The sequence below is a fragment of the Emys orbicularis genome, chromosome 14 (genome assembly GCF_028017835.1).
Source record: "Emys orbicularis isolate rEmyOrb1 chromosome 14, rEmyOrb1.hap1, whole genome shotgun sequence".
Taxonomy (NCBI): Eukaryota; Metazoa; Chordata; order Testudines; family Emydidae; genus Emys; species Emys orbicularis.
Window position 1 is genome coordinate 14,493,356 of NC_088696.1, and position 18,434 is coordinate 14,511,789.

Sequence of the window (18,434 nt, forward strand, 5' to 3'; positions counted from 1 at the left end):
TTCAGAATGGAGAGAGGTAAATAGTGGTGTCCCCCAGGGGTCTGTACTGGGACCAATCCTATTCAATATATTCCTAAATGATCTGGGAAAAGGGTAAACAGTGATGTGGCAAAATTTGCAGATGATACAAAACCATTCAAGATAGTCCAAAGCAGACTGCAAAGAGTTACAAAGGGATTTCACAAAACTGGGTGACTGGGGAACAAAATGGCAGATGAAATTCAATGGTGATAAATGCAAAGTAATGCACATTGGAAAACATAATCCCAGCTATACATAAAAAATGATGGGGTCTAAATTAACGGTAACCACTCAAGAAAGAGATATTGGAGTCATTGTAGATAGTACTCTGAAAACATCCACTCAATGTGCAGAGGCGGTCAAAAACTCTAACATAATGTTGGGAATCATTAAGAGATAGATAATAAGACAGAAAATATCATATTGCCCCTATATAAATCCATTCTATGCCTACACTTTGAATATTGCATGGTGATGTGGTCGCCCCATCTCAAAAAAGATGTATTGGAATTGGAAAAGTTTCAGAAAAGGGCAACAAAAATGACTAGTGGTATGGAACTACTGTATGAGGAGAGATTAATAAGATGGGGACTTCTCAACTTGGAAAAGAGACAACTAAGGGAGGATATGATAGAGGTCTATAATATCATGACGGGTGTGGAGAAAGTAAATAAGGGAGTGTTATGTTCTCCTTCTCATAATGCAAGAACTGGGGGTCACCAAATGAAATTAATAGACAGCAGGTTTAAAATAAACAAAAGGAAGTATTTCTTCACACAACACACAGTCAACTTGTGGAACTCTTTACCAGATGATGTTGTGAAGGGCAAGACTATAACAGGGTTAAAAAAAACCTATATAAATTAATGCAGGCTAGGTCCATCAATGGCTATTAGCCAGGATAGGCAGGAATGGTGTCCCTAGCCTCTGTTTGCCAGTAGCTGGGAATGGGCGTCAGGGGATGGATCACTTGATGATTACCTGTTCTGTTCATTCACTCTAGGGCACCAGCATTGGCCACTGTTGGAAGACAGGACACTGGGCTAGATGGACCTTTGGTCTGATCCAGTAGGGCTGTTCTTATGTTCTTAGCCCTTGATATAGGGATGTAAGGAGGAGGAAGGCACCTTCCCCCAACCCCTTAAACATTCTCACGTGGATTGACCATTAATAAACCTTCAGGGAAGGTATTTGTTTTTTGTCAAGTGAAACCTAGTTTTAATTTTCAATGTGAATGGTAAATGGCAGACATGTGACCATACTGTATTTTTATGGGTTTGCTGCTCCTATTTCAATCAATGGGAGCTTTGCTATTAACTTCAATGGGACCAAGATTGGACCCTTTATATTCTTAAAGAAAAGACTAAGTCTCAGTAAAAGGAAACTTCACTCTAGCTCCTTGCTATTGCATGTCGGCTGAGAACAGATGAGACGCTGCAGTATTTGAGTGTGAATTATGGGGCACGTGGATTAGCCAAGCCCCAAATGATCAAAGTTATGGTATTGTAGCATCTTTGAAAAATTCACACTTTAATATGCACTGGAAGATAGTACTTGAAGCTGAGATTGGGCCTTATTACTTCCACTGAATCAAAAAATCAATGGCAAAATGCTCATTGACTGCAGTGGGAACAGGATTAGATCTACTGTTCAAGAGATTTTGCTCCCAATTTACCTTAACTCATAGAGGTCTGTGCCATAATTCTTCCACTGGTTTTCTTTATTTCACATTGCAAATGACCATTTTATTTGACAGGCCTCAAACAGGGTGCTCAAGTTCCCAGAAGGGTAGCTAGATTGGCCATAATGTCTTGTGGACAATCATCCTTATGTTTGAGCTGCAACAAGTCACTAGCATTTTCTTTACAAAGCCACAATTGACTAAAGTAGGTTTTTTTTTTAAATCCTTGATGGTCAAGATATTTTTTACAGTACAAAAGTTCTACCATTATCACAGTCATCAGTGTATTTTATCTAGGAGGGTCAAAACTTGTCTGACAATCTTGCTCTTCATTCATGTTGAAACGGCACTAAGGAAATGACAGTCATAAACTAAGAGTACAATACATACAGTAGATCCTTTCAAAACACAATTACTTATACAATGCAGGCTCACTTACTAGTGCTCTGAACTACTATGTCGATCTATTTCATGCAGTATTCCTAACAGTCTTCCTTGCCTTGTGAATTCAGTCATCTTCTCTACAAAAAAGCAGGGGATTTAAAGCAGGTGTGATATTGTCAGTTGCTTATCATTCATTTCCTGTTGTGATCTCCTGAGGAAGGATTTTTTTGACACTGCATTTTTTCTGAATTTTTGAGTGCTTGATGCAACAATGTTATCATTCTTTCATCATATGATTTTGTGTGTGTGTGGTGTGAAGTATATGAGAGAAACTCAATCTTAACTATGGAACCGCAGACTAATGCTTCCATAACAATAATCGAAAAAACAGATGGCAATACTTTTCCTGAGTAAAAATGTGAAGAAACTTTCCAGACAGTGCAAATGGAAGGCCTCTATTCCCAAACAGACAAACAGATATGTTACTTTCGAGAGATCCGGGACCCGTGAGGATTAGAATCAGGTTCTGGAACCAGATTTATAGTGTAAGAACAGATGCCATTGTTTGTTTGCACCATAACATCTTTCACCCAAGGTGTCCCTACAAGATAAATTGTTCACCAGATAGCAATAAAACGTCCAACAAATTAATTGTTAGAAGCCTTTGAAAAATAAAGAACACACAAATGATGGGAGACAACTCTTTCCCCCTCTCTTTAATTTGTTTTGGGCATTGATTTTAGTGTTCATAATAAGTGGAAGCACTGTCAAGGGATGAATGTGCTGCGGGCAGCCACCATGGACGTGTTATGAGAGTGAGCTCTGCTGTGCAGGACCCCTGCTATTCCAGAGTGGAGCTGTTCTGAGCTGAGTGTAAAGCTTGTATGGTGTCAACTTGTTTTGTGGTTGTGAAATGTTTACACATGTTAGCCTGAGACCACCCTCTTTATTTAATCTCTGGTCTAGGCCACATTTGAACTGGTATCTCCAGAAGTAAAAAATATTAAAAGTATTAAACTCCACCTTCTCTCTCTCTTTTACATACTACAAACATACACAGGATGGGACAATGGTATAAAAATAATCAATAATACTACATTTTATACTACCCTAACCAGATTAAGTAAAATGAATGTGACTTTGTGCTGCAGAGACATTATTTTGAAATTGTTTTGATTAACACCATTGGCTGCTTTCCTGGTGTTGTGACTATTCATGCATGCCTGATGGATGTCTCTTCATATAGTGGTGACAAGCATTAATACTAGCTTTATCCTAGACTAAGAAAACACTGCTGATACAATTTTAAAAACCTTTTCACAGCCCATTATTTTTATGGGAGACCTCTTCCCAATGAGAAATCTCAAAATGGGTATAGAATCTGTTGGCTTTCACAAATGAATCACAGACAAAGGCAAAAACAAAGCTGCTATTGACTTGGATTCATAATAATAGTAATAATAATAATTATACATTGTCTATATGGGTATTATAATTAAAGATGTTCTCCACACACCACTGAAACAGGAAATGATTGTTAGAGGATTGTTGTTGTTTTTTAAGGAGTTACTGAACATCCATAACTACTCTTGAAACCAGTAGGAGTTGCAGGTGAAAATTAAGCCATGAATGTATTGAACTCCCAGTTTACCTTTCTCAACGTTTTTTTTTTTTTTTTAAGTTTCCTCTTAGATAGTGAAGTTACACTATTTCAACTTTTCCCCTCAAATTTTGTTAAAGAAAACATGTGTTACCAGAAACATTTAAATAAGAATTAGGTTCAGCTTTTCTCAAATTCCTAGCTAGATCTCTGAGCTGGATACTTTCTGCCCAAAGTTATGCAAGGAGTTCTGTATAGCAGAAATGGCATTTTTAAATTTTCCTATTAATTTATCATATGTATACCTGAGTCCCTCTGTAGTCTTTGCTTGAAAATGATTAGTATAATGGTGGTATAATTTTACTGTGAAGCCTTTTGGAAATGTCTTGTAAACAAATATTCATCCCTCAAATAAGGTTGCCCAAGGTAAACTTGGTGGACCAAAGTATAATAACAAAGGGTATGTCTACACTACGAGAGTAGTTCGATTTTACTTAAATCGAATATGTGGAATCGACATTACAAAGTCGAACGTGTGTGTCCACACTAAGGACAGTAATTCGACTTTGTGAGTCCACACTAACGGGGCAAGCGTCGACATTGGAAGCAGTGCACTGTGGGCAGCTATCCCACAGTTCCCGCAGTCCCTGCTGCCCATTGGAATTCTGGGTCGAGCCCCCAATGCCTGCTGGGGAAAAAAATGTGTCGAGGGTGCTTTTGGGTAACTGTCGTCATCCAACCGTCACTCCCGCCCTCCCTCCTTGAAAGCGCCGGCAGGCAATCAGTTCGCGCACTTTTCTGGTCAGTGACAGCGCGGACGCCACAGCACTGCGAGCATGGAGCCCGCTGCGACCATCGCTGCAGTTATGGCCGTTGTCAACACTTCGCACCTTATCGTACACCTTTTCCAGAGGCAAATGCTGAGAAATCGGGCGAGGAGGCTACGTCAGCGCGGTGAGGACATGAAGTCTGAGAAGGGCACAGACCTGTCACAAAGCACGGGACCCCGCGCCGTGAACATCTTGGTGGCAATGGGTCATGTTGATGTTGTGGAACGGCGATTCTGGGCCCGGGAAACAAGCACGGACTGGTGGGACCGCATAGTGCTGCAGGTCTGGGATGAATCACAGTGGCTGCGAAACTTTCGGATGCGGAAGGGAACTTTCCTGGAACTTTGTGAGCTGCTGTCCCCTGCCCTGAAGCACAAGGATACCCGGATGCGAGCAGCCCTGAGTGTCCAGAAGCGAGTGGCCATAGCCCTCTGGAAGCTTGCAATGCCAGACAGCTACCGGTCAGTCGCGAACCACTTTGGCGTGGGCAAAGCTACCGTGGGGGTTGTTGTGATGCAAGTAGCCAACGCAATCGTTGAGCTACTGCTGTCAAAGGTAGTGACCCTTGGAAACGTGCAGGTCATCATAGATGGCTTCGCCGCGATGGGATTCCCAAACTGCGGTGGGGCTATAGATGGAACTCACATACCTATCCTGGGACTGGACCACTAGGCCAGCCAGTACATTAACCGAAAGGGGTACTTTTCAATGGTGCTGCAAGCACTGGTGGACCATAGGGGACGTTTTACCAACATCAACATCGGATGGCCGGGCAAGGTTCATGACGCTCGTGTTTTCAGGAACTCTGGTCTGTTTAGATAGCTGCAGGAAGGTATTTACTTCCCGGACCACAAAATAACTGTTGGGGATGTGGAGATGCCTATAGTGATCCTCAGGGACCCAGCCTACCAGCTAATGCCCTGGCTCATGAAGCCCTATACAGGCGCCCTGGACACTGAAAAAGAAGTCTTCAACTACCGTCTGAGCAAGTGCAGAATGGTGGTGGAGTGTGCTTTTGGACGTGTCATAACTATAAAGGGAAGGGTAACAGCTCTCCTGTGTACAGTACTATAAAATCCCTCCTGGCCAGAGACTCCAAAATCCTTTTACCTGTAAAGGGTTAAGAAGCTCGGGTAACCTGGCTGACACCTGACCCAAAGGACCAATAAGGGGACAAGATACTTTCAAATCTTGGGGGGGGAAAGGCTTTTGTTTGTGCTCTTTGTTTAAGGGGGTGTTCGCTCTTGGGACTGAGAGGGACCAGACATCAATCCATGTTCTCCCCATCTTTCTAAACAAGTCTCTCATATTTCAAACTTGTAAGTAAAAAGCCAGGCAAGGCGTCTTCGTTTTACTTTGTTTTCTCAACTTGTAAATGTACCTTTTACTAGAGTGTTTATCTTTGTTTGCTATACTTTGAACCTGAGACTAGAGGGGGGTCCTCTGAGCTCTTTAAGTTTGATTACCCTTTAAAGTTATTTTCCATACTGATTTTACAGAGATGATTTTTACCTTTTTCTTTAATTAAAAACCTTCTTTTTAAGAACCTGATTGATTTTTCCTTGTTTTTAGATCCAAGGGAGTTGGATCTGTTTTCACCAGGAGTTGGTGAAAGGAAGGAGGGGGGAAGGGTCAATTTCTCCTTGTTTTAAGATCCAAGGGGTTTGGATCTGTATTCACCAGGAGTTGGAGAAGGAAGGAGGGGGGAAGGGTCAATTTCTCCTTGTTTTAAGATCCAAGGGGTTTGGATCTGTATTCACCAGGGAATTGGTGAAAGGTTTCTCAAAGCTTCCCAGGGAAGGGAATTAGCTTGTGGGAATGGTGGCAGCGGACCAGATCTAAGCTGGTAGTTAAGCTGAGAAGTCCTCATGCAGGCCCCCACACTTGTACCCTAAAGTTCAAAGTGGGGATACAGCCTTGACAGGATGTCTCAAGGGGAGATGGAGAAGCTTACTGACTCGCTCTGATCTCAGTGAAACCAATATCCCCGTTGTTGTTGCAGCTTGCTGTGTGTTCCACAATCTCTGTGACAGCAAGGGGGAGACCTTTATGGTGGGGTGGGAGGTTGAGGCAAATAGCCTGGCTGCTGATTACGCCCAGCCAGACAGCCGTGCGATTAGAAGAGCCCAGCGGGATGCGCTGTGCATCCAGGAGGCTTTGAAAGCTAGGTTCCTCAGTGAGCAGGGTAACCTGGGACTATTAAGTTTGTTTAAAGAGAAGCTGAATCTGCCCCCGTTTCTTTACCCGGTTAATGTTGACTATCCTCTCCAGCTACATACCCCGTTCACCCCGTCCGTCCCCCCCCCCCCCCCCACGTTTAAAAATAAAATAAATGGAACTTTGTTAATGAACACCGTTTTCTTTATTATGGATTTCGCGGTAGTGTTGAAACTGGGACGCAGACTGTGGTGGGAAGCGGGTGTAGTGATGGAAAGAACGCTTCTAAACTCGAGAAATGACAGGCTCCTGCTCCTAGAGCGGTCCGCAGCGGTGGACTGGTTGTTTCAACGGAGCCTGCCACCCCTCCTTTTCGGGACTCTGTGTGTGGGGGCTATGTGACTTTGTTGCGGGGGAGGATGGTTACAGATCCCCTGCTGCGTGGCTCTGTGATCCAAGGTAAAGAACCGCTGCATAAGATCTCTAACCACCCTCCCCTGCCACAAAGTCACATAGCGCCCCCCCCCCCCACAGAACATGAAAACCACCTCCCAGACTAACCAGGGTGCCTAGTGACTGCAATGTGTGTGTGACCTGCTGCTGAACCTGCCCCCGTGTCTGTACCCTGGTAAAGGTGACTGTGCTCTCCAATTTCCAACCCCCTTCCACCCTTCAAACACACTCTGCTTTAAAAGAACATGATGGAAACAGTAATTAACAGAAACATATTTTTTATTAGCAACTACACAGTTACGGGATGAAACTGGGACGGGGGCTTGGGTGAGGCGGGAATGAAAGGACTTATCAAATTTTGGGGAATGAGAGCCTTCTAGTACTCGAGCAGTCTGCAGGGGTGGAGTGACAGTTTTCACGGCCCCTGCCGCCCCTCCTTCTTGGGACTTTGGGTGAGGAGGGTATGGGACTTTGTGGCGGGGGAGAGCGGTTAGACAGAGACTGCAGCGGGGCTCTGTCTTCCTGCCTCCGGTCCTGCAGAACATCCACAAGGCGCCGGAGCGTGTCCGTTTGCTCCCTCATTAGTCCAAGCAGCGTTTGAGTCGCCTGCTGGTCTTCCTGCCGCCACCTCTCCTCCAGTTCAATGTTTGATCGATGGTATTGCGACATGTTCTCCCTCCACTGGGTCTGCTGGGCCGCCTTGGCTCGGGAGCAGCCCATAAGTTCTGAGAACATGTCGTCCCGTGTCCTTTTCTTTCTTCACCTAATCTGCGCCAGCCTCTGGGAGGGGGATGCCAGGGTAGGTCGGGAGACAGTTGCAGCTGTGGGATGGGAAAAAGGGAGTGAATTCCTCAAAAAGATAATTTTTTGTGAACAATGAACATAGTCTTTCTCTGTGAACAAGACCATGCACAGCACCTATCACATGCGCACTCAGGACAAGGTCGAATTTTCGGCCTTCGCATTCAGTGCCTGGGGTCTTGCAGTGGAGATCAGACAAGCGGGGCAGGACAGCGGAATTCGGGTAGCAGGCTGACATGGTAAGCCGTAGACTTTTGGCTGCTTAAAACTTAAATTATAGCAGTACCCTCCTTTCCCGTTCAAAGCAATGCCCCTAGTGTTGGCCAGTTCCTGCTGCCAGCAATCCGGCAAGCATGAACTCAGCCCCTGTCCCACCCCCACGCATCTGTCCCCGGGAAATATCCCTGTATGCTGCCCCTCTCCCGCCTCCACCGCGTGGCTGTAAACCGCCGGTTACAGTTCTGTAAAGGAACAGGCAAGCAGTCCCAATAGTAACATTCCCCTAATTCTAAGCAGGTCACCATGAGCGACATCACTCTGCTGAGGATTTCTGAGACAGAGAAAGAACGCATGCTGCGTGAAAGCCTGCAAAAACCAGGGCCGTATGCCGCCATGCTCTGCAAGGCAATGATACCAGAGTACTTGATGGTAGCCTGGCGCGGAAAAGTTTCCTACCACGGAGGACACAATAAGGCCGCTCTCCCCAGGAACCTCATGCAAAGGCTTTCCAATTACCTCCAGGAGAGCTTCGTGGAGATGTCCCATGAGGATTTCAGCTCTATCCCCGGACATATAGACCTTATTTTCCAGTAGCTGCACTGGCAAGGACTGAAAAGTAGAGCGCCTAGGGCAAACTAATCATGATAAACCGGACATTGTTAGATTCTTTTGCAGTAGTTGCACTGCCAAGGACTTAAACGTTAAGCGCCTAGGGCAAACCGATCATGAAAAACCCATTGTTAATGTTCCTGTTCTGTTCAAAATAAATGTTTACATGTTTACAACACTTACCGACTGATCCTTCCACTGATTCAGGGTCCGGGTTAACGCCTGGGGACAGTTGCTAGGGGATCTCTGTGAGGGTGATGAAGAGATCCCGGCAGTCTGGGAAATCAGCGTTGTAAGCGCTGTCGACTGCCTCGTCCTCCTCATCTCCTTCTTCATCTTCCCCGTCCGCTAACATCTCCGAGGAAACGACCCTCGACAATATCCCATCCTCTGAGTCCACGGTCAGTGGTGGGGTAGTGGTGGCGGCCTCACCTAGAATGGAATGCAATGCCTCGTAGAAACGGCATGTCTGGGGCTGGGATCCGGAGCGTCCGTTTGCCTCTTTGGTCTTCTGGTACCCTTGTCTCAGCTCCTTGATTTTCACGCGGCACTGCGTTGCATCCTGGCTGTATCCTCTCTCTGTCATGGCTATTGAGATCTTCTCGTAGATCTTTGCATTCCGCCTTTTCGATCGCAGCTCCGAAAGCACGGACTCATCGCCCCACACAGCGATCAGATCCAAGACTTCCCGATCACTCCATGCTGGGGCCCTCTTTCTATTCTGAGATTGCATGGTCACCTCTGCTGGAGAGCTCTGCATCGTTGCCAGTGCTGCTGAGCTCGCCACGATGTCCAAACAGGAAATGAAATTCAAACTGGCCAGACAGGAAAAGGAATTCAAATTTTCCCGGGGCTTTTCCTGTGTGGCTGGTCAGAGCATCCGAGCTCGGACTGCTGTCCAGAGCGTCAACAGAGTGGTGCACTGTGGGATAGCTCCTGGAACTATTAGCGTCGAATTCCATCCACACCTACCCTAATTCGACATGGCCATGTCGAATTTAGCGCTACTCCCCTCGTTGGGGAGGAGTACAGAAATCGAATTTAGGAGGCCTCTATGTCGAACTAAATAGCTTCGTTGTGTGGACGGGTGCAGGGTTAATTCGATTTAACACTGCTAAATTCGAAATAACCTCCTAGTGTAGACCAGGCCAAAGACTGATGTCTTCATTAGTATGATGAAAGTATGATGAAACCTAGCTGATGAAATGCAGTATGGACCTCAAGATATGTGCTAAAAAAGTGGGCTGTGATCTTTGGTCTAGGCCCTGCTGCTCAATGTCCCCACATCCCAATGCCCCCTCAATAGTTCCAGTTGCAGTGGTATCTTCACTGATTTGAATTACACAGAATACTAAAGTTCTCCCTCACATAGCTGCCTATTTTCCCATGTATGAGTCAGAGGCACCTTTAATGTGGCCAAGGTATGTGAGGCATTGAAAGTGTGCTGAAAATTAATATATGGCCCAGTCCAAAGCCCTTCAAAATCAGTGAGAAGCTTTCTATTTATTTCAGTGGGTTTTGGATAAGGCCCATAAAGCATCCATTGTTGGGAAGGTCTCAAAGGAAATTTCCAATTACATAGCATATCATACCTACCTATTTTTTAGATATTTTCTTATAAATGAAGGTCAAGAGCCCTGATGCCTGAAATCTATTGTTAATCCACAGAGGGCCCATTGAAGTAGGAGTTTTGCCATTCATTTCAAAGACAGAAAGATTGGGCCCAGAAGCAATACAGGAACTTACAAATTTAAATTGATAATTTAATATATCTTACATTGTACTCCATGGCAAAAATCTTCCTTCTAATGAGCTCATGCAGCTTCTACCAGAGCTATTTGTGCATACAATCAATGGTACAATATGGTCCATAAACGACACATAAAACACTTCACATCTTGATAACATTTTTTGCCAATATTACTGAATTTGCTGATTTTTTTTATAGCAGGGCATGCTGTTAATTCTTGCTCTTTTCACTCAAATTTTACTGAAATAGTCTTGTTATGGAAAAGATTTAACCTGGAATTTTTCAGTAAGGTTTAAGGGAAATAAGTAGTTGCCCAACTCCCACCAAAAAATCAATGACTTCTTTTGAAAATCCCAGTCTTTTCATCATGTTGTTAATCTCAGATACAATAATCACAGCAGGATGCAACATAGCTGATGTGTAGATTCTTAAAATGTAAGAGAAATCCATAGGGGGAATCAAATTGTAAACAATAATACATTTTACAGGCCTCCCTTGCAGTGTCTTTGAATGTTTTCTAATGATTTAAATGCAGAACCTCAACTCAACCTTAACTATAAAGACTCAACTGGCACCTTCATAATGTAAAGTATTAATGAATGAAAAAACACTGAGTGCTTTTAAAACTACATTTAATTATGCTACAATGAAAATTGTAAAGGTTTTTCAAAATGTAAATTGAAAATTTTCAGGTTTTTCAAAATGTCTCCATTAGGTAAATAATAATCTAAATACAATTGGGCATCTTTATAGGCTATGAACATGTAACAGTGAATCTCGTTTCCAAGCATATTTACAATTTTCTTGTGCACTTTCAGTGCAGTGATAGGAGAAATGCTATAATCTTCTAACGGCCTAGAGCAGGGGTTGGCAACGTTCGGCACGCGGCTCGCCAGGGTAAACACCCTAGCGGGCCTGGCCAGTTTATTTACCTGCTGATGCAGCAGGTTCGGCCGATCGCGGCCCCCACTCGCCGCGGTTCGCCGTCCCGGGCCAATGGGGACGGTGGGAAGCCGCGGCCAGCACATCCCTCGCCCGCGCTGCTTCTCTCCGCCCCTATTGGCCCGGGACGGCGAATCGCGGCGAGTGGGGGCCGCGATCGGCCGAACCTGCCGCGTCAGCAGGTAAGTAAACTGGCCCGGCCTGCCAGGGTGCTTACCCTGGCGAGCCGCGTGCCAAACGTTGCCGACCCCTGTTATATGGTATGTATTACATCAAACTGGTATCTATATTCTTATCACAATGAGATTATAATTTAAAAAATGATGTAATATGTGTCATGTAGAAAAGGAATCACAAAGTTGATCTAGGTGCATATGAGAATGGTTATGGCATGAATGAGACTGTTCCTGAGAGTAAGTGCTAGTCATTGTAAGGGCTGCAGCATTGGGCCTTATGGCCCCAACCTAACAAAGCACATAATTTCAATAGGACTACTCAATGCTTATAGTAAAGCACATGCTTAAATGCTTTAGGGTGAGATTTTATATGGGGGAGAAGGCAGATTATCCTGCATTTGTCTATTATAGGGTTCTTACGCCTTAGAATCATAGAATCATAGAATATCAGGGTTGGAAGGGACCTCAGGAGGTCATCTAGTCCAACCCCCTGCTCAAAGCAGGAGCAATTCCCAACTAAATCATACCAGCCAGGGCTTTGTCAAGCCTGACCTTAAAAACCTCTAAGGAAGGAGATTCCACCACCTCCCTAGTTAACCCATTCCAGTGCTTCACCACCCTCCTAGTGAAAAAGTTTTTCCTAATATCCAACCTAAACCTCCCCAACTGCAACTTGAGACCATTACTCCTTGTTCTGTCATCAGGTACCGCTGAGAACAGTCTAGATCCATCCTCTTTGGAACCCCCTTTCAGGTAGTTGAAAGCAGCTATCAAATCCCCCCTCATTCTTCTCTTCTGCAGACTAAACAATCCCAGTTCCCTCAGCCTCTCCTCATAAGTCATGTGCTCCAGCCCCCTAATCAGTTTTGTTGCCCTCTGCTGGACTCTTTCCAATTTTTCCACATCCTTCTTGTAGTGTGGGGCCCAAAACTGGACACAGTACTCCAGATGAGGCCTCACCAATGTCGAATAGAGGGGAACGATCATGCCCCTCGATCTGCTGGCAATGCCCCTACTTATACAGCCCAAAATGCCGTTAGCCTTCTTGGCAACAAGGGCACACTGTTGACTCATATCCAGCTTCTCGTCCACTGTAACCCCTAGGTCCTTTTCTGCAGAACTGCTTCCTAGCCATTCGGTCCCTAGTCTGTAACAGTGCATGGGATTCTTCCGTCCTAAGTGCAGGACTCTGCACTTGTCCTTGTTGAACCTCATCAGGTTTCTTTTGGCCCAATCCTCTAATTTGTCTAGGTCCCTCTGTATCCTGTCCCTACCCTCCAGCGTATCTACCACTCCTCCCAGTTTAGTGTCATCTTCAAACTTGCTGAGAGTGCAGTCCACACCATCCTCCAGATCATTAATGAAGGTGCATATTCATCTGCTCAGTGCTGGTGATGGGACACTGGCCTAGATGGACCTTTTGGCTTGACCTAGTAAGGCAATTTCTGTGTTCTGCTGCACTGTTCTATTCAATATGTCTCTGTGAGGATACTGCAGCAAACTACACTTCCTGCTGTGTGTGTGTGTGTGTGTGTGTGTGTGTGTGTGTTTGTGTGTGTTATTTCTATCTATATCAAACATCAGCAATGAAATGCTGACATAACATTCTGTTAGAGCATGGCTGAAATAATGGGAATATTAAATCTCTTCTTTCAAGGCATAACTGGACCAACACAGGTCAGGAAGGATTTTCTTTTGCCTATGTAGATGGCTACACGGGTGTCTAGGTCCATTTTGGAGTCATTTTCCACCATTTTCTGAACTCAGTATCAAGTATTAGTCACTGTTGGAGGCAGGATGTTGGACTTGCTTATGACACAGGTCTTATCCAGCAGGGAAAACTTTTGTTCCTTTGTTCAATTCATAATAAACCTTAGGCTTCCCAGCCTAATATAAAAACCAAAGAGTTTCCAATAAGCCTGGGTTTCTTGAGAGTTTTACCCACCACTCAAATGAGTGGTGGACACAATCAGTGACACATTCTGCATACGGTTTGCAGTTTCCTCCTGCAATTAGACATAACTGTATTGCAAGGAAGCACAGGGACAATTCTGGTCTTGAGGCATAAATCAAGCAGTTTTGCCTTCAGATATTTCACTGATTCTGGAGTCTGCAGGCAATTTAAAATTGATGTCCTAATAATTGGCTGCATGTCTTCTTTTGTTTCATCTTCTCTTTTCCCAGGAGGGCCCACCATAGAAAAAGTACCCATCATAAGCCTCATATTAGCACTGACACCACAAACGTCCAGAGTGACCAGTTCAGCTGAATGGAAGTTGATAACTAACCTGGCAATCAGCTTGCAGTGGGTGGAATAACAACAGCATCAGCTTTTCTGATCCTACCCTTCTCTAATGTAATTAAATTCTGAGTCATGGACCTGCAGGCAAGGCATACTTCCAACTGATGCTGCATTTCCTGAAGGTCAGCTGGCGAGTCATATATTTCAGAAACTGTAATGTATAGTGTTGCAAGCTTCCTGATTTAAACTTGCATTTGAAGAGCTTTGCAAGGTCAAACTTAGTTGATGACTTCTCCAGCAAAACAATAGGACATGACAAGGTGTGACAATGCTGTCTAATGTTACCACATATAGGGTAATTTGTGTAAAGTACAAGTTCAAAGATGAACTGATTTGAACTTTCCTAGGCTTAGTGAGAGTAAGCAGGTCCCTGGAGTGTCTTATTACTATTATAAAATAACTCTGACAACAAATTGCATTCAAAAGACATTTAATTTATTCCCCAGACTTCTAGTTGGAGTTGATGCCTAGAATATCTAGGACTCGTATTTATTGAACATCATATTCTTGCGTATGTGATTGTTCCATCATTTGCTATGAATGACATTTGATCTAGCATTTGATATATGCAGATCACATGGCTCTGTCTTTAGTGGTCTTAGATGATGCACTTATGTTAACCACAGGATCTGTGAAATATCCATTTGAAGAAGAGCTTTTTGAGGGCAACAGACATCAAGAATCTTTTTAGGCATAAGTATGTCTAATCATTTTGAAGGGTCACCAGCAGAGGTTGAAAGGAGTTAATGCGTAGATCAGGGGTCGGCAACGTTCGGCACGCGGCTTGCCAGGGTAAGCACCCTGGTGGGCTGGGCCAGTTTTATTTACCTGATGACGTGGCAGGTTCGGCCAATCGCGGCCCCCACTGGCCGCGGTTTGCCGTCCCGGGCCAATGGGGGCGGCGAGAAGCGGCGCGGGCGAGCAATGTGCTGGCCGCGGCTTCTCGCCGCCCCCATTGGCCCGGGACGGCGAACCGCGGCCAGTGGGGACCGCGATCGGCCGAACGTGCCGCGTCAGCAGGTAAATAAACTGGCCCGGCCCGCCAGGGTGCTTACCCTGGCGAGCCGCATGCCAAACGTTGCTGACTCCTGCATTAGATTTATGCATCCACCCATAGCTAAATCCTAAAGTTTTCTTATTCCAAGATTGTTCTGCTGGGTAGGATGTTTGTTTTTATTGCCATCATATTTGATAGTACCTCTTGGTTTGCAGTTTTCACACTCAGAGGAGTTAGTAAGTATGAGGAGAGACTATGCGTAAATTTTGTGTAACTTTAAAATGATACCTTCTTGTGACTGGCCTCATCTTCTTGAATAACCCTGGTTCTAATTTCTTTCCTCATCCTTTGCATTAGGTTCAGGTCTTTTCTTTTTAAAAGACACTTCTGAAATGACATCCAATCTTCTAACTCTGGCTGATGCATGGGTGCCAAATGGTATATGTGGTTTGCAAGTACTTGATGCTTTGATTTAAGAAATATTACCATGCTGCTGTCCAAGTTGGAGTTGCGTCCTATCGGTGAGGGGCCAGATAAGTAGCCCCGCTGGAAAAGTGAGACTGCGTTTTCTAAATGCTGGAATGTGGCTTCCAATCTCTTTGTTTCTTGGCAACATGCCAGTGCTTGCTGCAGGCTCCTTCTCAATAAAAGGTCCTTCTTCCCAGATCACATTATTTTAAAACGGGTCGGCAACCTTTGGCACGCAGCTCGTCTGGGTAAGCACCCTGGCAGGCCGGGCTGGTTTGTTTACCTGCCACGTCTGCAGGTTTGGCCAATTGCAGCTCCCACTGGCCGCGGTTTGCCTTCCCAGGCCAATGGGGGCTGCAGGAAGCGGCGCAGGCTGAGGGACGTACTGGCCGCCGCTTCCAGTAGCTCCCATTGGCCTGCAGCGGTGAACCGTGGCCAGTGGGAGCTGCGATCGGCCGAACCTGCGGATGCGGCAGGTAAACAAACTGGCCCAGCCCTCCAGGGTGCTTACCCTGCCGAGCCGCGTGCCAAAGGTTGCCGACACCTGTTTTAAAATCACTATTCTCCCCCTTCTCCTCTTTCTCTTTTTTATTAGACTTAATGTCTCAGTCCTTAATCTCCCTTTCCTCCTCTGTCTGAAGTGCAATTAAATGTTCTATCTCTACTCTTCTCCATAACTTGTTGGGCATTTTTGTCACTGGAATTACAAAGGTGTACTTGAACATAGCACTGCCTTGTGCAAAGGCTGCCAGGAGGAAAACTCAAGAGTATATAAACAGGCATCAACAAATATCTCCAATATATGTTTGTTTTCCTCACAAATTATCTAGTCCCTCAAAACACATTTAACTTACCCTTACAATGCATTTGCCACCTCTTAAAAGTGCTCCAAAAATTAAAAGAAACCAGTCTGCATCTATATATCCTTCTATTCTGTTTATTCAGGTAGTATACTTTCAATTTCTCTTGCAAAGTAATATAAACTACTCCTCTGGGATCTTCTGGAGCTTTCTGAACCTGTCTGCAGCACAGATTTACACGCTGCCAGCCTTCATGAAAAATGAAATAGTTATTCAACAATATGGGTTATCTCTTTATATATCTTTCCCTGTCTTTCCAGTTGCAAGACTAGTTTTGTGTGATGAACAGAAAACAGTAAAAATAGCAATGTAGAAGAAAAAAAGCAGCTCCCTATCTGTAAATGAAGATTTAGTAGTGCTCATCCTCTGGGATTTTTTCTTTTGCTGTGGAATGGATTATTCTGCCCCTTCCCCCCCCCCCCCCAATAGAAATGTCATAGTGTTTTTGTTTTTTTGACATTTTTGGTCCAAAAGAAACATTTCAGCATTCTCAAAACTGGAAATGTTTCATTTTAGTTTATTTAGCTCACACGACACACTTTGTTTTGAGTTAGTTAAATATTAAACTGTATTGTTCCCAAGTGGTGCATTGCCTGAAGGGAATTGTCGTTCCGGAGCTGCTTGCCTCCATACTCCCCTATGCACCAGGTCATACTTGATAATGTTCCAGTTCAAATAGTTTAACACAAGGGGTTAACAAATGATGTGTTACCTGGGGGTTTTAGAATCCAAAAGAGTGGTAACTTCACTGTTTCTCTTCAGGTGGTGTCAGGAATAAATTGATGGGAACACTGTTAAATATTTGATAAATGATTAATACAAGCAAGCATGCTTTTATTTAAAACTACAATTAGATTTAAGCACACACAGATATAAGCAATAGGTTAGAAGATCCCAGATATAGTTACCCACAGTCTGAGATGGTTTTGAGTAATCACCAGCCGGACTTCCAAGGGCCCTCTTTCCATCCAGCTGATGGGGAGTTTAGATGTCAGCTCCTTTCTGAAAGAAAAGCTCCCTCAGACTGCTCCAAGGTATTTACTTTTACCTATTTTTATAGCTAGCGCTAACAAAACACATATCCTACAGTGACTCCTACTGGGTCAGCATAATAACCTCTACTGGGTCATGAATTCTCCTAATTTTAACGAACTACTCATTATTTCAAAACATTTCTAATATTTCTAGTCATAAAAGCAATATGTCAGGAGCACCTAAAACCAAGGTTGCTATTCACTTGCTCTTTTCCATAACTTTTTATCCCATGCTCCCATTCTAATTAGCAAATAGGTAGCTGTCTAGCCTTGTCTTACCAAAGCCTAAAATTATTCCTAGCTATGTAATGTTAGGGTTCAACCAGCAGTGGCTGAACATACAAAATGGCTGACTCCTGTACTGTCAAGTTCAAGGGCACATGCAGGAACGTCAAATCAAATGTCAAAGATTAATCAATTGTTATAGAGTGCAGCAGGTTAGTAGGTTGTTTATAAGAATATATAACGCCTTCTTCTCATGCATGTATAGATTCCAAAACCAGAAGGGATTGTTTTTGTCATCATGTATAACACAGGCTACAGAACTTTAATTCCTTTTGAACAAGAGCATATCTTTAAAATAATCCAAATATATAACCATCTATAACGCATACTGCTTATATCTATAACATACTTATAATTGTTTAGTTGTTTATTTAACCCCTTCCAAACTGTTTATAATGAAAACTTAATATAAAGTGTGCCTTTTTTTTTTTAATTAAAGAAAATGAGTAAGTTACAATCATATGGAGTTTTGGGTAGCTGGATACAGGACATTTGGAGAAGCACTACAGGGAGTTTGGGATGGTGGGCTAAACACAGACGCTGGATCTTTCAGCTAAAATAATCTTTTGTGAAGGGAATCAGCATAGTTGATTTTGAAATTGTCATATTTATGTTTCAGAGTTAAAAGACCATTGAAACAAATGGGGCAGTTCATACATCTCTGAGCCATTGTTTCAAATCATCTGCTACCTTGGGAAGAAAACATTGCATTCTTTTAAACTCTGCTCATGTTTTCAAGGGTCTCTTTACAATCCAGCTGATTAGAAACTTATTTCCTTTTTTTAAAAAAGATATCTTATAATTCTGGAGCACAGATTTACTGCCAGGAATGGACAACAGGTGGATATGGATACCACAACACACT